This window comes from Sapajus apella, unplaced genomic scaffold (assembly GCF_009761245.1).
Source record: "Sapajus apella isolate SASKATOON/1434 unplaced genomic scaffold, GSC_monkey_1.0 scaffold5, whole genome shotgun sequence".
In the NCBI taxonomy this organism is placed as follows: Eukaryota; Metazoa; Chordata; class Mammalia; order Primates; family Cebidae; genus Sapajus; species Sapajus apella.
Window position 1 is genome coordinate 15482933 of NW_022436945.1, and position 6000 is coordinate 15488932.

General features: G+C 42.9%; 1 protein-coding gene across 6 annotated transcripts in view; it reads right to left on the bottom strand.

The window, feature by feature from the left end:
* SEL1L3 (SEL1L family member 3) overlaps window positions 1-6000 on the bottom strand; it is a 119838-nt gene that overhangs the window by 106446 nt on the left and 7392 nt on the right. The gene's annotated exons all lie outside the window — the stretch shown is intronic.

Sequence of the window (6000 nt, forward strand, 5' to 3'; positions counted from 1 at the left end):
AACAGAAAGTAACAAGTGTTAGTGAAGATGCAGAGAAATTGGAACCCTTATGCACTCTTAGTGAGAATGTAAAATGGTGCAGCTGCTATGGAAAACAGTATGGCAGTTCCTCAAATAAATTAAACATAGAGTTATCATATGATCAGGCCAGGCGTGGTGGCTCATGCCTGTAATCCCAGCACTTTAGGAGCCCAAGGTGGGTGGATCACCTGAGGTCAGGAGTTCGAGGCTAGACTGGTCGACATGGTGAAACCCCATTTCTACTAAAAATCTCTACTGAAAATCTCTACCCCATCTCTACTGAAACCCCATCTCTACTAAAAAAAAAAAATACAAAAATTAGCCAGGCATGGTGGCAGGTGCTTTTAATCCCAGCTACTTGGGAGGCTGAGGCAGGAGAATCTCTTGAACCTGGGAGGTGGAGGTTACAGTGAGCCAAGACTGTGTCACCGCACTCCAGCCTAGGTGATAGAGGAAGAATCCATCTCAGAAAAAAAAAAAGAGAGAATTATGATATGATTAGATCCAGCAATTCCACTTCTTGATATACACCCAAAAAAATTTAAAGCAAGGACTTGAAGAGGTATCTGTACACCATGCTCATAATGGCATTACCCACACTAGCCAAAGGCAACCCAAGAATCCATCCATGAATGAAAGGATAGAAAAAATGTGGTATACACAGGGGATGGAATATCATTCAGCCCTAAAAGGTAATGAAATTCTAATATATGCTGTAAAAACGGATGAACTTTGACGACATGATGTTAAGTAAAACAAGTTAGACACAAAAGAACAGATATTATATCATCCACCTACATGAAATACCTAGAGTAGTCAAACTCACAGAGACAGGTGGCAGAATAGAGGTGACCAGGGCCTAAGGGGAGAGGGAATTGAGGAGTTAGTGTTTGATGGGTCCAGAGTTTGAGCTTGGGACGATGAAACAGTGTGAAGACGGAAAGTGGTGATGATTGCACAACAGCGTGAATGTCCTTAACACGACTGAACTGTACGCTTAAAAATCATTCAAATGCTACATTTTAATTTATGCATGTTTATACCACAATTTAAAAGAAAAAAGGCACTTTGGTCTCCTCCCAGGAGAGAAATAAGGACTCCTTTTTTCAATTTTTGCTTAGAGCTGTGGGAGAGGGAAAGATGGACAAGACTTAAAATTCGGTATCAGGGAATCATGTTTATAAATAATGACAATACAGGAGAAGCGTGGTCAGTGTTCGAACCAAACTGTGAACAAGCCCAGGGGTGCGTAGCACTTGGAGGGAATAATTCTAACTGGGGGATCTGGGATAGGCTTTATGGAAGAAATGGTATCTCAGTTGGGCTTTGAGGGATGAAGAGAAGTTCTTCAGGTGGAGAGGCAAGGGAAAGGCACTGCAAGTGGTGTGAAGAGCATAAGCTGGGCAAGAGGCAGGGGAACGCAGGTGACGTAGGGAATAGAAAGCAGCTATGTGGACACACGGACATGAGGTGGAAAAGAAAGGTAGGGTTTGGCCCTGGAGAGCATTGAGTCCCAGCCCCAAGGAATGTGAACTTTTATTCTACTGACAGTAAAGAATCAACAAAGGAACAAGGGGTGGTGTCTCCCTTTTAAAGCAACTGATAGTCAACGTCAATTAGAAACCAGGCTAACAATGCATACAAAGATGAGCAAACAACATGGTTAATCAATAAGTAAATGCTCATTCATAGTAAGATAAATGCAAGCTGAAACTGCACTCAGATGCCATTTTTAACTTACTAGATGTGCAAAGATCAGAAAGTCAGGTAACACATTGTACTGACCAGAGTGTAGGAAGCATGCCCTCTTCGTATTGCTGGTGGCAATAATCTTTAATCTCCATGAAGGCAATCAAGTAATATCTACCAAAAGTATAAATGCACTTACCCTCTGGCCCAATAATTTTGCTTTTAGGAGTTTATCCTATAAATATACTCAAAGTTGTGCAAAATGATGTTTTATAGATTTTCACTCCAGCACAGTTTGTAATTGCAGGAGATGGGGAGCATACATGCCCATCAAGAGGGAGCTAGTTAAATAGAAATAGTATATCCACTCGTGGAGTACTATACAGCTATGAAAAGGAGGCTCTTCACGTACATATAATGGAATGATCTCAAAGGGTTTTGTGTCTGGTTTTTGTTTTTTTGATTTTTCAGAGTTTTTTTTTGTTTTGTTTTTTGTTTTTTTGAGATGGAGTCTTGCTCTGTCACCCAGGCTGGAGTGCAGTGGCATGATCTTGGATCACTGCAACTTCCACCACCCAGGTTCAAGTGATTCTCTGGCTTCAGCCTCCCAAGTAGCTGGGATTACAGGCACCTGCCACCACACGCGGTTGATTTTTGTATTTTTAGTAGAGACAGGGTTTTACCATGTTGGCCAGGCTGGTCTCAAATTTCTGACCTTGTGATCTGCCCGCCTCAGCCTCCTAAAGTGCTGGGATTAGAGGCGTGAGCCACCACATCTGGCCCAGGTTTTGAAATTCCAGGTTTGTTGGAATGTAATTCACACCACAAAAGTCACACACTGAAAGTGTACGTTGCAATGTTTCCTAGTAGACTTACAGAGTCAGTCAACAATCAATCATCACCACAATCAATCTTCAAACATTTCATCAGCCCAAAATGAAACCCAGTACCCAATGGCAGTCACTTCTCATTTTTGCTTGCTTTTTAAAAACAGATTCAGAAATACAATTTGGGTTAAATACACACACACACACACACACACACACACACACACCCCACACGTATACATGTACACGTGCATATTCACTTGACTACAGAGGAGACAGAATAAGAGAGATGCATTGGATATCCTTCCCTAACTTTTGAATTTTGTACCACATAAATTTTTTTTTTAAGTAGGTGACGAGAAAGCAGCTGTCCTGAAAAGTCAACGTGGAAACTGTGGCTTCTGCAAACGGCAGAGAGAACAGGAGAAGGGCTGCAATTCCTTCTGACCAGTCATGGGAAACGTGTGGGAAGAGCTATGCAAAAAAGGGGGTACAGCATAAACTGTCCGCCCCGCCCCCCAGAAAAGTTTAATTGTTTTATGTTCTCATTTATACTACCAGATTACAGGGAGGAGACACATATAAAAATCATCTCCTAATTAGAAGCAGAGAAGGTTGCAATGGATGAGACCAGTGACAAGCCAGTCTACTCTCTTCATATTCTGCAGACGAGAAAATGACAATCAAGAGGTGACATTCTCCAACACCACCCAGCTGGCAGGTTAGCAGAGGCAAGCCCAGAAACCTGATTCCTTTTCTAGCCACCCACCCACTCCCACCTTCCCCATGCCATAGCAAATGATATCAATAGTGACTAATGGTCACCACTTTATGGCCGCCTGGAAACTCTAGGCTAAATTCTGCTTCCATGTGAATAGGGACACACCCAGCATTTGTCCATGAGCGCTGATTTATTCATTCAGCCAGATGTGCCAAGATGTCGCCCCCATTCTCAAGATGCAAATCACAGTGCTAAGCCCCATCAGAGTTTCACTCGAGGCCAGGGATTGCTGGTGCTGGTGGAAGCCGAACAAGCTGAACTGGCCAATGAGTGGCCAACGTGCCTTATTCCAAAGCAATGCCCTGAATGCTTCCCTCACTAAATCCCACAAATAAGTCAAATGTCAAATACGACATTTGCTTCTTTTGTGAGACAAAGGCAGCCCAGTGCCCAGGACACACAGAGGTGTATTAAATATCACATTGTGTTCTTTCTCAAAGGATGACTTAAAACCTCTTTCTCATTCCTTCCATGTATACCTTAAAAATTCACCCAGGCTCAGCTCTCCCACTTAGATTTTTTTTTTTTTTTTTTTGAGTGGGGATGGAGGAATGTCAGATTTTTAATGCTGATGCTAGCATCTCCAGTGAAAACCTCTTTTAAACAGAATGCTGGGGGAATGACCATTTGATTTTACTAGAAAAGTGCAGTTCCTAATAATCATGTTCATTATTTTACATCTTACTGCTAAAAATGCACCAGTCCACTTTTCTTCATTAATTAGTGCAGCGCCTTGAGCATGGTTTCAGTTTGGTCTGATTGTCCACGCTTATAACCTTGCAGAGAATGGAGGTATATGCAAGCTGGTGCTGTGGCTCACGCTGGTAATCCCAGTGCTTTGGGAGGCCAAGGCAGGAGGATCACCTGAGCCCCAAAATTCATGGTTAAAGTGAGCTATGGTAGTGCCGATGCCCTCCAGCCTGGGCAACAGAGTAAGGCCCTGTCCCCAAAAAATTAAAAATAAAAAAAAGAAGGCATATATACACTTCACTGTGTACTCTCCACAGAGCCTTCCCTTCAAATTCTGTTTTAAAAAAGTATTTCCATATACTCATATGAAGATTATTTCATTTTCACCTGTTTCAAAGTCTCAGGTGCAGTAAAAGTTACCCCAAGGTGTACAGGTGCTAGACATATGTTATCCAGCATGGTAGTCACGAGTCATATTAAGCACTTGTAACGTGGCTGGTCCAATTTGAGATGTGTGCTACGTGTAAAATATACATTAAATTTCAAAGCCTTCATATAAAAAAAATGGCTGTAAAATAAATAGCTCATTAATAATTTTTACATAAATTGTATGTTAACATGACAATATTTAGACACATTGAATTAAATAAAACATATTAATATTCATTATGCCTGCTCTCTTTACTTTTTGTTGTTTTGTTTTGTTTTTGAGATGGAGTCTCGCTCTATCGCCCAGACGAGAGTGCAATGCGTGATCTCGGCTCACTGCAACCTCCGCCTCCCGGTTCCAGCGATTCTCCTGCCTCAGCCTCCTGGGTAGCTGCGATCACAGGCATGCACCACCACGCCCAGCTAATTTTTGTATTTTTAGTAGAGATGGGGTTTCACCATGTTGGCCAGGCTATTCAGCCTCCAGGGCCTCCCAAAGTGCTGGAATTACAGGCATGGGCCACAGCGCCCAGCCGGTTATTATCCCAGAGAGAGTTTTGAAGAACAAAAGGTGAGAGAAGACATGCTTCGTTAGGAATTATCATATAGGAGACGTGGAGTGAATAGCCCAACTCGGCATCATTTCATATGTGCGTAGTTGATGGGGCTTGATTCCGTATTTTTCTTAGGTTCCCTGGTAGAAAGTGTTGACATCTTGCTCTTGTTTCTTTCAGAAAAGATCTAAGTCAGAGGATAACAGGAAGCTAAGCTAGGCAAAAAGATCAAATTTCAAGGACTGAGATGGATTGTTTGACAAGTAGGAGAAGCTTGAATGACAGCTGGAGAATAAGAGAGGAGAAGCTTCGGGGTGGGGCGGTGTTTCCTTAAGTTACTGCGGGTGTGTCGGCCCCAAAGAGGGCCTCCAAATCACCCGATGTGGCTTGTGCAGAACATGGTCTAAACCCTTCCAGAAGGTGCTATGGGGCAACTATGGGATGAAGGAAGCTGGCATCCGGTGGTTTGGAGCAGACCCAGTGGGCAGCTGATTCACCATGAGTCGTGGCTACCTATGCTATGCACAAAACCAACACCGATTAGCAAGACATCACACTCTAAATATTGATTAAGCTGAAGCTGACTTCCTGGCTCAAGTCATGTGTGTGGTTATAAGCTGTCTCCTGCCAGGAAAATAAGGCAATTAACTTGAAGAGTTCCAGCTACAGGCATGACACGTGTCCAGCCTTCATAGATATTTCCACATGCCAGGTCGCATTAACACAAGCTAAAAATTTATCTGCATGTTCCTCTGTTTAGAAATTATGAGTTCGGAGTCCATGTCATTGTTATATTTCCAGCTTCTAAGAGAGAGATACACACTAAGAATTTAGTAAGTGTTTCTTGCTGAAGTAAAGCGCTGGGGCTGGGCACGGTGGCTCACGCCTGTAATCCCAGCACTCTGGGAGGCTGAGGTGGGCAGGTCACCTGAGGTCAGGAGTTCGAGACCAGAATGGCCAACATGGTAAAATCCTGTCTCTGCTAAAAATGCAAAAAAATTAGCCAGGC